General features: G+C 33.7%; 1 protein-coding gene across 6 annotated transcripts in view; it reads left to right on the forward strand.

Annotated features, from left to right (window-relative positions):
• Positions 1–21,364, forward strand: part of LOC145293786 (sorting nexin-14-like) — a 1,078,299-nt gene that overhangs the window by 381,389 nt on the left and 675,546 nt on the right. The window lies entirely within an intron of this gene.

Raw genomic sequence — 21,364 nt, forward strand, 5'->3', positions numbered from 1 at the left:
TAAATTAATGAATTTTGCAATATTGGTCCCCTGATTTATCAGAGAGGGATCTATGTTTTCAGTGGCGTGCGTCTGTTAGTCCAGACGATTGCCAGATAACCGTCCATTAGTTTTTCCTGAAATTTTGCCACAAACTGTATTTCATTAAATAGATGTGCACAGTAAAAAAATTATTTTGGACGAAAATTCCCGTTGCATCCCTAGGGGCTCAAAAGAGGTAAAAAATACCCCAAAATGGCAAAAAAATTACACTTTTTGCCCCATAACTTTTGATCCATCTATTAGATTTTTCTGAAACTTGGCGAAAAAATGGAGCCCATTGTTCTTAATATAAATCTAGTATGGGCGACCTGGCAAAATTCTGGTTCACGTCCCTGGGGACTTTCAGTGCTAAACACCTCTCTTTTTGTGGCTCTTTTTTCATATTTCTCAACAAAAACTTTATATGTCTGATTATATAGTGGCTTTTCACGGTAGTCAACTCAAATATACATATGTTAAGGCCTGAAACTACACCGTTATCCATTTACACTGGGATTCGGCATCCCCAGGGTCTCAAAAGAGGTAAAAAATGCCCCAAAATGGCCAAAAATTACACTTTTTGCCCCATAGCGTTTGATCCATCCATTAGAGTTTCCTGAAACTTGGCCAAAATCTAGAGGCCATTGTTCTTAATATAAATTCAGTATGGGTGACTCTGGCAAAATTCTGGTTTGCATCCCTCTGAGACTTTTAGGGCTAAAAAAAAAAAACATGCCTTTTTGGAGCTATTTTTCATATTATTCAAAAACTTGGTATATATCTATGTAGTGGTTTCCATGGTGCTGAATTGAAATATACATGTCAAGGCGTGGAACTGCACTGTTTGTCCATTTTCACTGTAGCTCCAAATGGGTCACAAATGCCCAAACATTGCAAAAAATGACACTTATTACCCCATAACTTTTGCTCCATCCATTAGATTTTTCTGAAACTTGGCAAAAATGTAAAGGCAACGTTGGCCCTTCACATTTCTCTCATTCATCATTTCTTCACTATTTTTTGGTGCATCATCTCACATGGAGCACCAGAGGGGGGCACACATGCATGGCTTGTTCATAGTGAAAATTGCATTAGTGGAGGTGGTTGCTCTTTGGGTGCTTTCTACTTTAGTTTGTTTCGATGTGCAGACATCAGTTTTGAGATAAGCATTTATTAGTAAAAACCCAAGTTACAATCCAGAGTTTCTTATTGGAACGAAGAAAACTAATCATCAACATTGAAGATTAAAGATACAAAAAAAAAAAAAAACTGTCGGATGCTGTGCGTTTTATTTCTTTATCAGTTTATGTTTGTCAGTAGGGAAGCAGAATATTTGGAACCATATTTAAGGAAAAACAAAACTTACAAAAAAAAATCCACTTTGAAGGAAGATTAGTCACAAGTTATATATTTTTGTGTTCTACTTTGATGTACCGATTATTTATGTCTTGCAGGTGTCAATTACTTTTTACAGAAATGTTTGTTGGGTACAACAAATTTTACTTTATCGAAACGGGAAAATGTTACTATTGTTGAAAAAGTTGAATTGAAATCGATTTGCCATAAAGGCAAATGCCTCTTTATATCCTCGCTCTTTCTCTTGCTTGCTCTCTCTCCTTTTTCTCTTTATTTCAATCTTTCTTTCTGTCTTTCTTTCCCTTTAGTTCTCTTTCATTATTTTTCTCTTTGTGCTCCCAGATCGGGATGTTTGAAAATATTGATTTCCTGAAGTAAAATGCATTGACATTGTTTTTTTCCTTTCTTTTTGTGAACCTTCATCATTTTCTTCAAAGATAAAAACAAAAACATTTTTTTCTCTAAAAACAACCAAACAAATATCCTGAATAAATAATTAAAGATATAAAGAACATTTATTTTTCCAAAATTCGTAGAGTCGACATTAAATAACTTGAAAAGGGTTGATAAGCCATACCCCCCCTCAACAAAACGACAAAACTTCTTTTGTTCTCTTTCTAGTTTTTAGCCCCCCCCCCCCGACAAAAAGAGGGTTGACCTGTAAATTACTCCTTGTCCGTTTGTACTTTTCTCAATAACTACGCATTGGAATTTTTTGAAATTTTGCACAAACATTAAACATGATATGAGTAAAAAAGTAACAGAACGGATTTTCCGGGCAAATTCTAGTTGCCCCCCTAGGGGTGCTTTTCAGGTTAAAATGGCTAAAATTGACACTTTTGTGCTTATTAAAAAAAAAATTGATGCCTTGGATTTTTATAAAACTTTCCGAAAAGTTATAACTAACTGATTTCTATATAATTTTGTTTGTCTATACTTCGCGATAACTCTTGGGTGTGCCCCAGGGGCTCTTTTAGGACTAATAAAAACACTCCATTTTTGGGACTATTTTACCATATTTGTCCAAAATCTTCTGTGTATGTCTATTTAGCAGTTTTGCATGGTGCCGAACTCAAATTTAAATATGTCAAGGCCTTTTTAGGGCTAAATGGGGGAAGCGAATGATAGACTCAGTCATTTCCTTTTTTACATGGTGCAGAACTCAAATTTACATATGTTAAGTCCTAAAACTGCACCATTTGTTCATTTTCACTAGGATTTGATGTCCCCAGCGGACTTTTGGAACTAAATGGAAGGGGGAGGGCAAATGCTGAACTTTTTTATGCCTTGTTCACTGCGCACTCACGTGAGACCATGTATACTTCACTTGTTTTCTTTCGCTTTACCTTAATCCTTTTCTCTCTTTCCTTCTCCGGCTTTCTCTTTTTATTCACACACACACACAGTAAAGTTATACAAATGCAATAAGCATGAAACCGCTGAAATTTTATTATTTTCTTAAAGAATATAAGTTTATTATTGGATTGCATGAAAAAATCTAGAGCTAATTAATAAAAATCGTCTTTAATTTTATTTATCTATTTAAATAGTTTATTATTGTAATGTGATAGTGAAAAGGAGAATATAATCTTTCTCAACTATAAAATTAAATACAAAGAAACATTCACTTGACAAGTGGTTTCTCTACGATTTTTTCCATACCATTACTGAATCCTAGATACAAAGAAGATAAACATATGATAAACCTGCCTAGTTACCATTCATAGCAAATATTAATAGTTAACAATTGGTACAAATCTCGCTCGGATTTTGTGTCTGATTGTGGGCAAGAAAGAAAAACAATGGCTGATACATCTAATTATATGCTTGTGGGTCTCATGAAGTAATGTGAAGTCTCGTTAATTATATGCAAATATGATGGTACCAACTTGGATGAACAGCCTGTTTTAAAAAGTGGCGGCGAATTAGGAGTTGTGAGCATAGACAGCAGCGTGATAACTTTAACTACAAAAATTATTAGGTGAAAGTACAGAACAGTTAACAATCTGTTTTTGAAAGTACAGAATAGTTAATAATTTATTTTTTTAACCAAAAACCAATCTACTGTTTGTTGTAAGACACAAGTTTTACGTTTATTAAACGTAAGTAAATACAAAAAAAATTGTTGGTTCTTTTTTAATTCATTCAATGTTTTCAATCGGCAATCAGCTATGACAGGTATGTGTGTCTGTGTTTTATTTTTTTAGTAACTCTTTCTACCGAGCGATTTTGCACAAACCTGTACTTTTCCTGTCTTGTACTCCCGAAGATTTCTTTCTGTTTGTTTGTTCTCCTCATGTTTTTAAAACGAACGTTTGCATCAGTCCTTTGTCAGCATTTATTTAGTTTCAATTCCAATACAAGATTTTTAATTAGAATTACTTAACTCCCCTTGCAGAACTATTCGATTACCAGTTTCTCATTGTCCATTACCCATTGATTGACATGATACAAAGCGAATGCTAATGCAAATAATTGCATTTTACACATTCACCAACCAACTGCGTTTGAAATAGCATATTCTTTACTAAAGTGACACAATTGTTAAAGATGTAAACGCATTTTCAATGGTTAGACATCCGTAAGTTTAAAACTGTATTCTCATCACTAAATGTGCATCTTAGAAATATCCATTCTAGTTATAATATGTCATCGAATATAAGCGAGTGTTTCAAATAGTATATTAAACACTGTGCTTAATTAATGCAAGACACCTATCTTGAAAGTATATCTATTATAATAAAGTCGTATTTCTGTCTGTTTGTTTGTTCACAATTTAATTAATATGTATAAAAGATACAGTTTCACAAATTAATTTTCATACTGTAAACTGACTTATGTACACTTCTACTGCAGCATGATTTCTATATATACTGATTATTCAAAAAGAACTCTACATTAAATGAATAATCTCATTTGCATATTACATTAAATAAAATCTATTTCGATAATTAGCTCAATTTTATTGTTTGTAATATAATCGTTTTAGTTGTTCTATTTAAAAAATATTATTTAAAGTTGATTTATTTAATTTTTAATTTATATTTAATTTATTTTCAATTATTAATAGCTGACGATAGTTGTGTTTAAAGCCGGAAGTAAGCTTATTTACTATTATTTTTACTATTTATTATTTTTTACTATTACTATTATTATTTACTATTATTTACTATAAGAGTTATTTTCCTTTTAAGCTACAAGACTTACTTTGCGTTTTATTTTTATTTTTTTTACATGGAAGTCCGCACTTATCAAGGCCCGGAGCCTACTCGGGGATAAAGCCTATTGCGTGTACAGTAATCAATGTAGTAATCTTTAGTAATGAGGATCTGATAAAGTGTCTTACTTAAGGGGACGGTTCCTCAGGAATTTGTTTATGTTGGACTTGAAGACATCCAAATTGTAGTCAGGTGGGAAATAGGCAAACGGAAGAGAGTTCCACAGGCATGCACTTCTAAGAAAGAAGCTTTGTTCATGTAATCTACGTTTTGATTTAGGCACAGATAAAGATTGGGAAAAATTACTGACGGTGGTTTCAGCTAGACAGGTGTTTTTCGTGAAAGATTGGCGAGGGGGGGGGCAGAGAGTGGAGCTCAGACGAGCACTTCCCATGGAAATAACGATTTTTATAGACCAAAATATTTTATGCTTCCCTAATTCCAACATCTGATCACTTTTCATAGCAAGTTAGGATATTTGGTGTATCTTAAATAGTATGTGATTAATCCATGCAGTAATGTTTTGACTGGGCAACGCTGGATATATACAGCTAGTTCAATTATAATTTTCTTGGTTAAGTTTCCTTTGTGTATTTTATAGCATACTAGCGGGGGTACCTGGCGTTGCCTGGGTGTGTTGTGGTAGTGTAGTAAGGGTGGGAATAAAAAGCACCCCGTGGGGGGGGGGACAGGAAGAAATAACAGGGTGGAGAGAGGTGTTAAAAAAAGTGATAGTAAGCTGGAACCCATAGCGCTAAGGAGGAAAAAAAGGTGAGGTTAAAAAAAAAGTGGTAGTAGGCAGGCTGGCTGGAACCTGTAATGTGAAGGAGGGAAAGGAGGCAAAAAAAAAAAACATAACTTGTTAACCGATGTAGTTAAGTTGGTGCAATCACCGAATTGCTCACCCCCCTCTGATAATGTTAGTGATAATGCTGACTTGCGTGTTGTATTTACAATGGAAAGAGAACAGTTGCTATACAAAACAAATCGTAGAAACAGATATCCAGAATGATGGAATGCAACTGATATTTTTTGCTAACCATTCACTGACACGTCGAGGTACATCCAGCTTTATCTACTACATAATGTTATGCTGAAACTCAATGTAAGAATTTTTTTTTTCTTTTTTTTTTTTTTTACATTTTCACCCCAAACAAGGCAAATTGCCACTTTGGTGTAGGGGGCTACTATCAGGGGCAACAGCTACTGGGGTACTATGTGGGGATTTGGGCAGCAAGATGTCTGTTCACGTTACACTTGAACTTCTGCACGTCAGTACTGTTGGGGAAGCAGGGACCTGGAATGGAATTCCAGAGTCTAGCGGTTCTGGGGAAGAAACTATTGGAGTAAAAAGATCTTTTACATCTAGGGATCTCTACAGTGTGGGGGTGGGATTTAGCAGCCTGTCGGGTTTGTCGAGGGTGCTCACGTCGTGGGGGCACAAGTGATTGCAGTTCGTCAGAGCATTCACCACTAAAATACTTGTAGAAAAGGCAGAGGGATGCAACATTTCGTCGATAGGACAGAGGCTGAAGCTTAGGTGCCAGTTCAGGGCCTATCAGATTTGCGACTCTCTTTTGAACCTTGTCAAGGAGCAAGAGACTAGTAGTGTCAAAAGTGATACGGGAAAATACTTTTTTATTAAGTATAGACACATAATGTTATGCTGAAACTCAGTACCCACTATGAACAATGTATTGTATACTGTAAATTGAATTTGGGATAAACTAGGTTCAACAATATTCGTGTGTAAATAACTATAATAAACATTCTATTACAATACGGATTAAGTCGTTTACTAATAGGCGTGTTAAAATCAAAATTATTTGAGCGAAATATATTTTTAGTGTGAAATGAACGTCTTCAGTGACAACTGAGTATTAATCCCAGATGATTGGTATTCAGGTAATTAATGACCAGTAAAATATTTCAAAATTTTGAAAACTTCATAAGGATTATTTCTAAATTATTTATAGACTTAGTTCCCATTTTTGTTTGAAATTAAGTGCTTTCTTTTGATGATTGATAAGACATAAAATATGAAGAAATAAATTGGATGAAAACAATTCTGTATAAATCAACAATCATAATTTTTATATAAATCGAATTAAAAAAAATACTTTGAAATGAGGAAGTATTTGTATGTTACTGAGCAAATGTTTATTGAATGTTTGTCTTTTATTATTCCATTATCAGCTGGCAGATAACTCTTGCTTCCGAAATCTCCGTGAGACAACGTTAACTCTGAGATACAAAGTTAATTCCCTTTAATCATGTTTAAAATATAAAATATCCAAAAATATTTTTTTTATTAAAATCGCTTGAGACGAGACATGCAGCCACTTGTTATTAGAGCTAATCAAAAAAAAAAAAAATAAAATAAAGTCAAAATCTGACCATGGATAAATATTAGATGGATTGATTCCAACCCAGAAAGCAGTTATTATTTTTTTTTTTTTTTTAATTTTTTTTTTTACAATGGCATCACCACATTATCAAGGCCCAGAGACCACTCAAGGATAAGGGTTAAAGAGTGTACAGTAGAAATTGGTCAATATAGTAATCATTAGTAATGAAAATTTGGTAAATTTAATAACTTATATGGAACGGCTCATCAAGAACTTATTTACTTTAGACTTGAACACAACCATATTGTAGTCAGCCGGAAAGCAGGAAAACGGAAGACAATTCCACAGGCGTGCAGTTCTAAGAAAGAAGCTTTGTTCATGGAATCTACGTTTAGGTTTAGGCACAGATAAAGAGTGGGGGAAATTATTGATAGTGTTTACAGCTAGACGAGTGTTTCTTGTGAAAGTTTGGCGAGGGGGGACCAAAGATTGAAGCTCAGTTGAACACTTTCCATGAAAATAACGATACATCAGAGACAAACTCGCAACATCTCTTCTGTGAGATAGAGGTTGCAAGGAGGAGAAAAGGACATCTCCTACGAGGCTACGAAGTCTATTTTGAACTCTATCAAGGCAGGACAGGTCCTTTCTAGCAGCTCCTGCCCAGATGTGGCAACAGTATTCCATCCTTGGACGTACCTGGCTCTTATATAGATAGAGAATAGCATCAGCAGTGAGATATCTACTGGATCGATAGAAAGATCCCACCATTTTTCCAGCGGCCTTGGCAACAGATTTGATATACGTGTTCCATTTAAGATCAGGAGTAATGGTCAAGCCCAGAAGCTTGTCAAAACTTGAGGCCTCCTGAAGACGAGAGCCATTCATTTCAATTGATGACAAATGTGGATTAGAATGTTGATGATGTAAAGAGAGAAGCTTGGTTTTAGATGCATTAAAAGTAACCAGCCACTCCTTTCCCCATTGTACTACGTGCTCAAGATCAGAGGAGAGAGAATTGGAGAGAACTTGGTCGTTTACTGTCTTAGATGTGGTACCATAAATGGTAGTGTCGTCAGCATAAATGTCTACAAATGATGTAAGGATATGATTTGGAAGATCATTAATGTAGATCAGGAAAAGAGTTGGGCCCAGGATGGATCCCTGAGGGACACCGGCATTAATACTGTGAGCTTCTGATTTTTGCCCCTCAACTACTACTCTTATGAACCTATCAGAAAGAAATGATTTAATAATTGAGAAGACTTTTCCAGCTATACCATAGCTAGCGATCTTATGAAGTAAACCTTTATGCCATACCCTATCAAAGGCTTTAGATATGTCAAGAGCAATTGCCCTAGAAAGATTGCCACCGTCGAGAGATTTGCTAATCCTATGCGATATAACTGTAAGGACATCTGCTGTAGATCTAGCAGAACGGAAACCATATTGAGTGTCACTAAGAAGGTTATTTTTGTTGAGATGTTTGATTACTTCTGTATTTAACACAGATTCTAGCAACTTACTCATGACGCACAGGAGACTTATTGGCCTGTACTGAGAGGGGGATGAGCGATCACCTGAATTCTTAAATACAGGGCATACTGATGAGATTTTCCAGGGAGATGGGAAACTATTATCCTTAAGACAACGTTTAAACAGTTTTGTAAGTATGGGCGCTAATTCAGGTTGAAGTTTTTTGAGTACTATAATTGGAATACCATCAGGGCCAGTTGCTTTACTGGAATCAAGGTTTTTGATTAGCTTCGCAACATCACGTACAGATATACGTATATCACATAGCGTGTTTTCTGATACAGGAGGAAATATTGGGGGTTGGCGGTCTTGGTCGCAAAGGGTAGAATTAGCTGCAAAGTTCTTGACAAAGAGTTTGGCTTTGTCTGATGCTGACGAGATTACCTCAGGTCCATTGATAATAGTTGGGATGGAGCACACGCTTCTGTTCAGGATTCTGTTTGCTATTTGCCAAAACTGGTGGGAACCAAGCCGCTGCTCAGCTACTTTGGACTTAACAGATTGAGCATACAACACTCTTGCGTTCCTTATTACTTTCTTACAATGGTTGCTGGCAGTCCTGAAAACGGCTTTAGTTTCCATACATCTATTACGTTTGAAGCAGTGGAAAAAGTGATTTCTGTGCGCAATGGCAGCAGCACATTCTGGAGAGAACCATGGCTGGCTGTTAGGTTTTTTCTGAAACTTTTTAGAGGGTATGAAATGGTCAATACCTACAATTAACCATTCAGTTAGGTCTAATACTATAGAGGACACATCCTTTTTAAACATGGAATGCAGAGGTAGATCAGATATAAATGTACGGAAGCTATCCCAGTCAGCCTTAGTGTATCGATATACTGTACGATGAAGAGGTACGTCTGGGGACTTATTACATTTCATTTTTATCTTAATTGATACAACAGAGTGGTCGGAAGATCCAAGAGGCGACAGAACAGAAACTGAACATAGTTCAGGGCAAGTTGTGAGAAAAAGGTCTAGTAGTTATTCTTCCCCCTTTGTCAGAAACATCACTCATAGAATGTGAGAACTAAAGGACAAAATAAGGGAAGCAAGATTTGCTGAAAATAAACCCAATGTCGACTTTCTACTCTACTAGTATGTAGACACCTGCTGATACTTAAGATCTGATAGGATTCGAACCTTGCATGCTCGATTCCACAGTAAACATTAAACCGATCACTCCCTTACACGCACCTTTCTTAAACACATAAGATTCCCTTACAAATATTCAACATCCCCTTTTTTAATAATTTAATGCTCTCAAAGGCCAACAATTCATGAAATCAAATAGCACAACCATATTAACAGGAAGTTTAATGGAACAGGAATATTCGTGTGCATAGAAGATTCAGGTTTTAGCAACAAGCAAAAACAAAAACAAAAAAAGACAAACCAAAAGAGATTCGTTTATTCACTACTTATGAACTATTAACTGATGCTTATCTGCTCTCCTATTGATCTTCTGAAGGAATACCACGCACAATTGCATGTGTAATATTTACACTACCTTGAATCTCAAGAGTGCTTATCAAGTTATTAAGCGAGAGTATTGATCTTATAGCACATTTAAATCAGATAGGCGACGATATATAATGCCTTTGGGGTACAAACAGGCGACATCAGTTTTCAATGAATAATAAAGCAGGGCATTAGAAACAAGTTGGAAGGTATATGTCTGTACATTGATAGTATAACAGTTTGAGTAAGCAATTTGGCTGACTATGGAATTTAGATATGTGAATCAGAATAATTTGTTGGATGTAAACGCCATTAGATGATACCATTTTCATGATCATGGAAATTCATAAATGTTGGGAAACCAAGCGATATAACTCGGAACAAAGTGAAAAATATGATGGATTAATTCATCTACATAAGTATTATTAATAGAAATTTGGTATCTGTCTTTCTGAAACAGAAACTATACTATTATCTCTACAACTATATAAATGCAACTTTTTGTGTGTGAGTTTGTTCCTGATAGACTCCGAAACGGCTGAACATATTTTCTTTAAAATTTACAAAACTTTAGTGTATGAGTCTGGGCGTGATCTTTGTTTTGTCTCAAAATAGCCCCGCTAATCGATAATGTTATTTTAATTTATCTATCATTGGTAAAGCCATTTTTTCCATGTCCTCGCTTAGTAACAATGATAGAACAACCGGCCATCCAAATTCTACAGTGGGTAAATTGATAGCATGTTTTGTTTTTCTGCATTATGTGGTCTGTAGATTCAAACTCCTCCCGTAAATTTCTTAATTTTTTCTTTTCATTAACTGCAAAGAATTTTATAAGACTTGAAAATTCACGTGTATTTTAGCATTGCAAAAGTAAATTAAGTTTCTGTTTTTGAACGTCCATTGAACAAGCAACTGATCCTGAAGAAATTGCAAAACAGTCTACACACATATTTAGTGAAAATGTGATCCAGAGGTTTCTTATATGTTGGTTTAACAAAACATAGACCCCCAACAACCAAGCACAAGTAGTATCACCAGCAACATAAGATAAAGAATTTTTGGACAAAGTTGACTAATTGTAGAACTATGCAACAAAAACCACATAAATTCTTGCAACGAATAGATAGTCGATGTTGATCTTGTGTTTTCTTTCGCATACAGTTAAAGAAATCATAGTCTTCAAAATCTCCCCAAAGTGGTTGGTTTTGAACTCGAAGAATAGCTGCTAGGGGGACAAAATAGAGACATTAGATTGTTGCTGGCAAGTTGTATCCACTGTGTCGGCGTACGTTGATCAGTAAGGTGTCAATGTAACCGAAATTTGCTAAAATAATTTTAGGAGTACAAAAAAAAGAAGAAGAAAATATTGGAATTACCAAAGATACAGATCAAAATAAGCATAAAAAGGCATCAAAGCAAGGTCGGGTAATACTGTTAGTTTCTAATAATTGTACTATTGAATTTCTATGAGTAATAGAGATTTTGTATTTATCTTTCTGAAGTAAAAACTATAGTATTACTTTTTTTTCATTGTACTGTTGTACTCTTGTTATTAATAAATATTTGGGATCTTTCTGAAGCTAAATATTATTACATCTGTTTATTCTACTGCCTTTTAATGTTCCATTTAGTTTACTATAGTGTTTCAAACTAATTTACTTTTTTAAATGCTCAATTCAAGGGATAGGGTCTGTAGTGTAGTATCTGTTCAGTTGCCATGATATCATGTTCCAGTCATTAACCTCTCTTTTTGAGGGGAGAGATGGTTTAGTATATGTTCAGAAGTTATGATACTATTCTCTTTTGAGGGAAGGCATAGTGATATATTAGCATATTTTTGCTATTTTATATAATCATTTTTTGTTTCCGTGACATATTCGGTGGGTTTCTAAAAGTATTTTGTATAATTGTTTTAGTTTTAACTTATTTTCCAAACTTCACATATTTAGGGGTCATCGTGCTGTATTTTTCTTGTTTGCACCTATCGATAAAGACTGTATGATTTTCGAACCAATTAAATGTTTCAAAGTGAGTAAAACCACTAAAAACTTTTCCAGATAGGTAGAAGAGTAACTTATCTTGCTTTTGATAACATTCATTTGTTATATTTTTTAATTTTTGACCACCTTTTCGTACCTCTGTTGATTGTTATGCGAACCCTATTTTTTTTTTTAAATATAAAAAATTCTATTTTTTTTTTTTTTTTTGTTCAAGTAGAGAAAGTTACACTCCTTGAATCAGTGTGTTACTTATCTTGGTAGACATTTCTTTTGAAGATTTCTCCACCTCATTTATATTTTAACATTGGGGACAAAAAATAAAATTTTTAATATTAGGTGTTCAGGTAGTTTAAGTCACATTGCTTGAACTAGCGTTACCTCCCTTGATTGCTTATCATTTTTTTTTTAGATTCTTTCTTTTTCCCAACTCTTTGTCACCCAAACAAGATACTCTGCTACTTAGGCGTAAGGCGCTATCATTTGGGATCATGTCTTACAGAGGATGTGAGCAACAAGATATCTGTTCACATTACATTTAAACTTCTGCAAGTTAATACAGTCAAGGAAACAGAAAATAGGAAGGGAATTCCAACATCCAGCAATCCGAAGAAAGAAACTATTCGAGTGGAACGCTTTCTGTCATCTAGAGATCTCAACAGTAAAGGGTGGGATTTTGCTGCTTTTCAGTTAGTCAGAGTATGTACGGCAGGGGGGGCAGAAGTGCTATTTGATATTGGTGTTTTCCAATTGTATTTTACCACTCTGTCATAGCACAGACTATCACCTCATAATTAATGGTTAAAGAAAACTATTTTTATTGTTATGATTCTAACCAAACAAAGATTAAAGAAAAACATTTGGTATAAATGTTTATATGATAATACGTGAAGGTTGCCTCTTTCTCACTGTTCATTTTATTTTTTGATACTTACATATTTCTATGTATTTTTTGATACTTACATATTTCTATGTATTTTTTGATATTTACATATTTCTATGTATTTTTTGATATTTACATATTTCTATGTATTTTTTGATACTTACATATTTCTATATATTTTTTTTTATACTTACATATTTCTATATATTTTTTGATACTTACATATTTCTATGTATTTTTTGATATTTACATATTTCTATGTATTTTTTGATACTTACATATTTCTATGTATTTTTTGATACTTACATATTTCTATGCATTATTTTTTGATACTTACATATTTCTATGTATTTTTTGATACTTACATATTTCTCTATTTTTTTTTTATACTTACATATTTCTATATATTTTTTGATACTTACATATTTCTATGTATTTTTTGATACTTACATATTTCTATGTATTTTTTGATACTTACATATTTCTATGTATTTTTTGATACTTACATATTTCTATGTATTTTTTGATACTTACATATTTCTATGTATTTTTTGATACTTACATATTTCTATGTATTTTTTGATACTTACATATTTCTATGTATTTTTTGATACTTATTTCTATGTATTTTTTTATATATATTTCTATGTATTTTTTTGATATATATTTCTTTGTATTTTTTTTATATATATTTCTATGTATTTTTTTTATATATGTCTATGTATTTTTTGATACTTACATATTTCTATGTATTTTTTGATACTTACATATTTCTATGTATTTTTTGATACTTACATATTTCTATGTATTTTTTGATACTTACATATTTCTATGTATTTTTTGATACTTACATATTTCTATGTATTTTTTGATACTTACATATTTCTATGTATTTTTTGATACTTACATATTTCTATGTATTTTTTGATACTTACATATTTCTATGTATTATTTTTTGATACTTACATATTTCTATGTATTTTTTGATACTTATTTCTATGTATTTTTTTGATATATATTTCTATGTATTTTTTTGATGCTTACATATTTCTATGTATTGTTTATATATTTCTATGCATTTTTTGACTCTTACATATTTCTATGTATTGTTTTATTTTGTTACTTACATATTTCTATGCATTATTTCTTTTATACTTATTCAGAATAAGAACCCTGTTATCGTTGACATATTCCAGACAGATTGCATAAACTGTTAGACAGTGCTGAATAAAAACCTTATGTTTTTTTTTTACTAGAAACGATAGCCAGTGTTTAAAACGCTAAAGTTAAAAAATTAAGGAAAAACGATAACTATAATCGAAAACAGTCATTGTATTATAATTTAAATGAAAAAAGTTTTGTCAAGTTTATTTAGAAATCTCTTCTTAACATAGGAATACATTTTGATGGATTTAATTTCGTAATTTTTTAAATAGGAATTTTAAAAATTTTGTTTTATTTTATAATTTTGCATTTTTATTTCATTAAATATTCAATTGATAGTCGATAAGAGAAAATAGCTCAATGCGTTATGTTGATGCAAAACATACACGCACAGTTATCTCATAATAATCTATGTAATAAAGTAAAGTCAGTCTGTCGATTTCAGTTATCAGTAGCTTTCATCCAACAAAATACAGATTTGATTCCAGCTTGTCAGTTTTTTTAGGGTCGGGTGGGGGTCGTTGTAGCATGTGTTTAAGAAAAACAAAATGTAATTCGATATCATACCTTTCAGAAAATAATTTTTCTGGATCAACACTATTTTATATAGCTGCTGCCTTAAAAACTATTGAAGATAAATATGTATTTCTTTACACAAACTTACTTTGCCAACTCCTGACACTATAGAACTTAAGTAGCCAAAACAAGTAGAATACTATTCACATATGGTGTTTCGTTCCCAACTTTGCCATATATACAGCAACCAAGTTTCCATAATCATTACAGAAACCTTAAATTTCTTCCTGGATGACATGATCCTCCCAGACTAAGATAATGTTTTTCTCAATTAAAGCTTGTTTTCAACCCTCAAAAAGTTTAACCTGAGACAAAATTGATAGAAGACAAGATCACATTTATTCAATGTGATTACTAACTAGTTGGGGAGGGGAGAAAGTAATCGAAATCACTAATTAGTTATATCCTGTCAGCCAATGTCATTCCATGTGCCTACACCTCACATGCTTCCAGACTGTCATTTCTTTGAGCCATGTGACATGATATTTGCTTTTATTTAATTCTCACATCCTAAGCATTCGGGATCATCAACAGTTTTGGTTTCCTGCTTTTTTTTATTTTTATTTTTCAACTGACTAAATTATATACTAGGATACCTACCTGCTTAATATATAACAATGGAATTGTTCAACCAGCCTTTCAAAAAGCAGGTGTGAGCATTTTTTTACAATTGTCAAAATAAATTACCTAGGGGTAAAATAATATAAGCACCTGATAATTTAAAAATAATTATTTCTTTTCAGATTGTGTCATATCTAATAAATATACATACCTGGATTCATATGTCTAATACGGCTTTGACATCGTTGTTGTAGATGGTGTGGAGAAGCCCCAGTATTTTATGTGAATCAGAGTTCTCAAGTTCAGTAACAATAAAGGCTAGAAACCGCCTGAAATCCAATGATGGTATGAAAGTAGTATTGTCAGAAACAGTTTATCGCATAAACAAACTGATTGACTCAATGAATCAGCAGTGTTTCAACTGATAATGCTTCTGGTGTTTCTGTCCATGATTTTTTTTTTGTAATACAAATTGATTTAATAATTTTCTAATTTAGGAAAAGTTTGATTTTCTTCATAGTTATGATACGATTGTATAACACTATTTTTATACAAAACCTAAAATCCTAAACAATAAAAAAGTTATTTTTGATCTTGTTTTTCGGTCGCTTTATGATGGCTATAGATGTTTTGTATGGAAGTAGGGGGTAAATAGAGAAATGCAAAAAGCTGAGGAGTCAATGATGGAGAAAAGTTTGAGAATGGCTGCACTAGGATATAAGCAATCAAAAATTTGTATGTGAGAGTTTTGTTCTTTTGCATTATTTCTTTACGCAATATAATATTTATAATAATTTTTGTAAATATAAAAGGTTAATGCAACGAAACTTGGCAAAGTTATTAGTCTTTCTCTACATAGGAACCACCCAGAGTTATGCATTTCTCCCATCGTTTTATGCAGCTCTGGAGACCGTTTTTGTAGAACACCTCAGGTTGGTCCTCCAACCACGACGTGACTTCAGAAAGCAAGGCTGCATCATCTGGGAAACGCTTTCCTTTCAAAAATAACGTCATGGCTGGGAAGAGGGGAAAGCCAGAGGGTGCAAGGTCAGGAGAGTAGGGAGGATGGGGGAGGATTTCATAACCACACGCTCGTGCTTCTGATCTGGCGACATGCGAGTTGTGGACCGGAGCGTTGTCCTGCAGGAGGAGGGTACCTTTGCTGATCTTGCCCCGTCTCTTGATTTTGATAGCTTCACTTAATTTCCTCAAAAGTGAAGTATAATAGGCTCCTGTAATTGTGGTACCCTTTGCCAGGAAATCTGTCATCACTACTCCGTCCTGGTCCCAGAAGACTGAGCATGACCTTGCCAGTGGAGGGCTGCACCCTTGCCTTCTTTGGAGGTGGTGAGTCCAAGTGCTTCCACTGCATTGACTGGGCTTTGGTCTCTGGATCATAGTGATGGACCCAGGTTTCATCCTGTGTAATCAGTCTTTTGAAAAACTTTGACTCTTCTTCTTTACACATCCCTAAATTCATCCTCGAGCACTCAATGCTTTCTCGCTTCTGGAATGGTGTGAGCAACCTGGAAATCCATCTGGCAGACACCTTATGCATATGCAAATGGTCATGAATGATAGTTTCCAGAGATCTTGTACTAATCTTGACATCTTCGGCTATTTGGCGAATAGTAATGCACCGATCTTCCAAAATGGCAGCCTCAACTTGATGGACAGATGCCTCATCAATGGCAGAAGGGACGGGGGCGATCAGGTCTGGGAGCTGTTTCTACAGACTTCCGGCCATGTTTGAATTCACGATGCCAGCGTTTTACAAGGTCATATGATGGAGCATTATCACCATAAGTTTCTTTCATTTCATCAAAAGTCTCCTGTGGTGTGCGTCCTTTCAAATACAAAACCGGATTACTGCTCAACATTCAACATGCTCCATTTCACACCTGACTCACTTCAAACACCTGTAAAAAAGAAATCACAATTAGTTCAGAGCTGTAATTTGCCACATAACCTGTAGAGATATAAATCATTGCACATGCAAAGTTTCAGCTAAATCAGACATCAGACAACTGGAAGTGGGCCATGGGCATTACTTATTGCACATCTCTCGTAGGTAAAGTCGAACCAGTGTTACCTACCTTGGTAGATATTTTTTTAATTTTCCACTTTAGATATTAAAAAATAACATTTTACATAATGGGCGTTCAGCCAAATGAAGTCAGATCGCTTGAACTGGTTCTATAATAGGACTCAATATATAAAAATGGAATTATCCAATCTGTCTTCCAAAAACAGGTGTAAACGTTTTCTCCGACTTCCAAGAAACACGGTATGATAAACTAAAAGAAACTATTATGTGAGAACTTTCTTCTATAGTGCTATTTCTTTACGCGAGTGGTTCCATTCTTTCTTTTTTTTTTTTTAAATAGGAAAAAGGAGATGGGTGATGGAAAAAATTAACAATTGCACAAATCAACATTTTTTTCACTGTGAAATGTGTAATGATAAAACGAATATCAGTAAAGTTGCGGTAAATCTTTGGCCATATTCTGGATCTGTCCTTACAGAATAAATTAAAAATTGTACAAATCAACATTTTTTTCACTGTGAAATGTTTAATGATAAAATGAAAATCAGTAAAGTTGCTGTAAATCTTTGGCCATATTCTGGATCTGTCCTTACAGAATAAATTGTGAACATTTGATTGGCATAAGAACAAAACAGCAAACATCAAATTTATGTAATAATAAAAACCTGTCTTATGTTTTTGGAAAACAAAAAATCATAGTTTTGTGTAAAATAAAGCAAAAAAAAAATGAAACCTAAATAAAAAAAATAAAACATACTGCTTTTTTTATAACAGCTTGTTTGTTCCTCTCTGGGAATCGGATGATTGACATTTTGTTTTGAAAGGATAGAAAGAAATTCTTTGAAAATGATTCCGTAAGCCCCCCCCTCCTTTTCTTCTCTTTCATATCCTTGAATTTTAAAAATCTAAAATTTTTAATCAATATTTCACTAATATAAGATTATAGAAACACTGAACAATATTCTCCCATGGCGAAGTAGAGCCCGTGTTTGTCTATTTTAAAGAAAATAATCATAAAATCTTCCAGATTGTCTTTTGAGGTAAACAAAACTTGCTGAGTATTTATCCTTGTCGTTCGAAATGACATTGGATTCTGCTGTTTTTTTTGTTTTTTTTCTTTTTCTGAACTGATTCAAAGCTTTATTTTATTGTGTTGCATGCGTTTTGAATATTTCCAAACGAATTACGGAGATATTCATAAACCTCGCAGCTGATTTAGAAAAAAAATCATTCAGTTGAAAATTAGCAAGGACTTTAAAATTACAAACAATGATAAAACACCCTTTAACCAAAAATGTAATTAGAATATTTTTATTATTTCATTTAATGTTTATGTTATTTCTTTTTCCCTCATTAATTTTAATTTTTATTTTTAGTCGTTTTTAATTTAGTCTTTTTATTTTTAGTTTTATTTTAGTCTTTTTATTTTTAGTCTTTTTCATATTTAGTTTTTAGTTTAGCTTAGTTTTAGTCTTTTTTCTTTTTCGTCTTTTTTGTTTTTAATCTTTTTTCTTTTTCGTCTTTTTTTGTTTTTAATCTTTTTTCTTCTTCTTTCTACTCCACTCTTTTCTTTTTTTCTATTTTTCTTCATTATTCATTTTCCCCCTCTTTTGCTATTTTTTCTCTTTCCCTTTTCCTGTTTTCTCTTCCTTATTCTTTTCTTTTTTTCCTTTAGAATTAAATAACTTAGAAAAGGTATATATGCAATAAAACAAAACAACTAAACCAAACAACATGAACAAATATTTTAATATATAAAGAACTTAAAGCATAAAACATTTACCAAACTGACCGAATTTGACATTAAATAACCGAAAAAGTGTTGCCATGGAATAAAACAAAACAACTAAACCAAACACCATGATAAAGTATTTCAAGATATTAAAACCAGAAAAAATAATAAATTCCCTTAAACATGTGAATCTCCTCAATGAAATATAACGATTAAAACAAAAAATCTATAAAAACCTATATCCTAAAACAAAAACAATTAAATCTTTTTTTTGACATTAAATGAACTATAGCAGTATGGTTCCTGGCTTTGATAAATGCCATTTTTGGGACATCTTTGTGTATAGCAAAGAACTGCTCCAATATTTAATATGAATTAAGGTGTAAATGTTTTGTTTTAGCGAAGAAAAAATAATTAAACATATATATATATATATATATATATATATATATAGTCTTCCACATACAGTACTGTTTCGTTGTAGCACAACTCAACAGTATGGCTAGACATGCACCTTTCCCCAGTCGTGGATCAAACCTAAAATCATTGTGTTGACAATCGGCAGCTCTAACCATCAGACTACGAATCAGTGCCCATAAATATTTCTCCTCAAGTGTGTATTAAATTAACAACTTGCCCGTCACACAGTGCTTCAACCATCAGTATGTTTACAAACAAACTAATAGTGGGCTTCACTTAATTGCTTAAATATGCTTCGGGTGAAAATATATTTACAAAGTGCTCAACCTAAAGAGTGGTGGGGATTTTTTTTTTTTTTTTTGCAAGGTGGTCACCACTTATCAAGGCCTGGAAGCCACTCAGGGATAAAGGTTATTGTAAGTACAGTACGTTAGTGTGGAGAGTTAATAAAGTGTCTACTTAAGGGGCGGTTCATCAGGAATTTGTTTACGTTGGACTTGAAGACATCCAGGTTGTAGTCAGGTGAGAAGCAGGCAGACAGGATAGTTCCACGGGCATGCAATTCTAAGAAAGAAGCTTTGTTCATGGAATCTACGTTTTGATGTAGGCACTGATAAAGAGTGGGGGAAATTTTTGACAGTGGATTCAGCTAGACGGGTGTTTTTCGTAAAGGATTGGCAAGGGGGACCAGCGATTGTAGTTCAGACGAGCACCTGCCATGGAAATAACGATAAAACAAAGATAGGCTCGCAATGTCTCTTCTGTGGGAGAGAGGTTGCAGGGAAGAGAAAAGGGCATCCCCCACTAAGCCACAAAGTCTCTTTTGTACTCTGTCAAGGCAGGATATGCTGTTTTTAGCAGCTCCTGCCCAGATATGGCAGAAGTATTCCATCCTTGGATGTACTTGGCTTTTATATAGATAGAGAATTGCATCAGTAGTGAGATATCTTCTGGAGCTGTAGAAGGAACCCACCATCTTTCCAGCAACCTTGGCAACAGACTTGATGTACGTGTTCCATTTCAGATCAGGAGTAAAGGTCAAGCCCAGAAGCTTGTCAAAACATGGGGCTTCTTCTAGACGAGAGCCATCCATTTCAATTGATGCCAGATGGGGATCAGAGCGTTGATGATGTAAGGATAGGAGTTTGGTTTTAGGTGCATTAAAGATAACCAGCCACGTCTTCCCACAGAAGAGACGTTGTGAGCCTATCCTTGTTTTATCGTTATTTCCATGGCAGGTGCTCGTCTGAACTACAATCTCTGGTCGCCCCTCGCCAATCTTTCACGAAAAACACCCGTCTAGCTGAATCCACTGTGAAAAATTTCCCCCACTCTATATCTGTGCCTAAATCAAAACGCAGATTCCATGAAAAAAGCTTCTTTCTTAGAACTGCACGCCTGTGGAACTCTGTTCCGTCTGCTTGCTTCCCACCGGACTACAACTTGGATGTCTTCAAGTCCAATGTTAACAAATTCCTAATGAACCGCCCTCTTAAGTAAACACTTCATCAAATCTCCACACTAACGTAATGTACTTGCAATAACCCTTATCCCTGAGTGGCTTCCGGGCCTTGATAAGTGGTGATCACTTTGTAAAAATAAAAATAAAAAAATAAACAGGCATGCATAACAAAACGAAATAGAATGAAACATTGAAATAATCGAAGGATTACCAGATAGCAACAGCTACCTAAAACATAGACAAAGTTTGGTAAAAGAGAAATTGGAGTAATATGTAATTTTATAATAAAACATTTTTATACAAGAAAACCAACATAAAAGTTATTTTTTAGTAACAATAACGTTCATAGTTCAACACGTGCTTACGCAAAGAAGCTAAGTGAATAGTAATTACAAATCAAAATGTTCATTACATGAATATGTGCATATTTGAGTATTTGCCAGCATGGCATTGTATAGGTGTGTATGTTACCGTTGTTCTTGTAGTGTGTGTATATGTGCGTGGGCTAATAAAGGCTGGCTACGTGAGTCATTGGGTTCTTTTATCTTGCAATTTTGGCCAAATGCTGGAGTGAGGTGT

The sequence above is a fragment of the Euprymna scolopes genome, chromosome 15 (assembly GCF_053919585.1).
Source record: "Euprymna scolopes isolate OS-2025 chromosome 15, ASM5391958v1, whole genome shotgun sequence".
Taxonomy (NCBI): domain Eukaryota; kingdom Metazoa; phylum Mollusca; class Cephalopoda; order Sepiida; family Sepiolidae; genus Euprymna; species Euprymna scolopes.